The sequence below is a fragment of the Myotis brandtii genome, unplaced genomic scaffold (genome assembly GCF_000412655.1).
Source record: "Myotis brandtii unplaced genomic scaffold, ASM41265v1 scaffold454, whole genome shotgun sequence".
In the NCBI taxonomy this organism is placed as follows: Eukaryota; Metazoa; Chordata; class Mammalia; order Chiroptera; family Vespertilionidae; genus Myotis; species Myotis brandtii.
Window position 1 is genome coordinate 1,839,104 of NW_005367354.1, and position 902 is coordinate 1,840,005.

Consider the following 902-nt stretch of genomic DNA (forward strand, 5'->3'; position numbering starts at 1 on the left):
CCTGTGAGGGCAGTGGCACCACCAGCCTTCCAACTAACCCTGGGGGTGGCTCCTCCTCCTGCCGGGGCAGCCGTTTACCCACCTCCCCTTGCCCAGCTGTGAGGTTTTATCCATGCCCAGAACTTCCTCTGCCAGGCTAGTGCCCTCCCCACCCTGCCCAGCGGGCCCCTCCAGGCCCTCCAGCGGCAGCGGGCCTTTATACTGGAAGTGCTGCCCTGCCTGCGTGAGCTGGGTTTCACTTGGCTGTCTTTCCTTTCTTGAGTGGTGATTTTTCTCTTAATAAAAGAAATCAAACACTGAGCTGATGAGTCTGCTCAAGTGGGGGGGTTGGGAGTGGGGCGCAGGGTCGGTGGGCACTCGGAGGTTGGCGAACTCGGTACCAGCCGGCCCCTCTGGCTTTCCCTGTGGGTGGCCTCGTGGCCCAGGGTTCAAGGCAGGCCTAAGGCACAGGGCCACCTGCCCAGGCTGCCCATGGAAGGAGCCTCACACCACAGCCCAGGGGGCACCCGGGGGCCCCAAAAGCTCAACCAAAGGGTCCTGCAGGCCCAAGGACAGAGTGAAAGCTGAGGACCCTACAAGCTGCCCAAAAGCTCCAGCTTCCACGGATAGACACCAACTGCCCCCAAACAACAAGGGAGCCCCGTGCCACCGGCCTGGGCTGCATCTCCCAGCAACGTGCCTGCTCTCGTGCCACAATCTGAGGACAAAGCTTCCTCGGGACACAGAGGTGGGGGTAGGGCCCGTCTCCCGGACCTGAACTCTTTAAAAAGATCCAGCCACAACGTTCTAAAGACTTTAATCATGACTGTGGGATACAGGTAACTCCTCGTGTCACCTTCAGTGGCAGCTCTGGGGAAGGCAGAGTGCGCCCCGCAGCGCCCAGGCACGTGTGCGGCTCCGGC

General features: G+C 61.5%; 1 protein-coding gene across 1 annotated transcript in view; it reads right to left on the minus strand.

Moving 5' to 3' along the window:
* Positions 1–780: 780 nt before the first annotated feature.
* DRC1 (dynein regulatory complex subunit 1) overlaps positions 781–902 on the minus strand; it is a 32,796-nt gene continuing 32,674 nt past the window's right edge. The window contains exon 18 of the mRNA XM_014546652.1: positions 781–902. The gene's annotated coding sequence lies outside the window, so the exon portion shown is untranslated.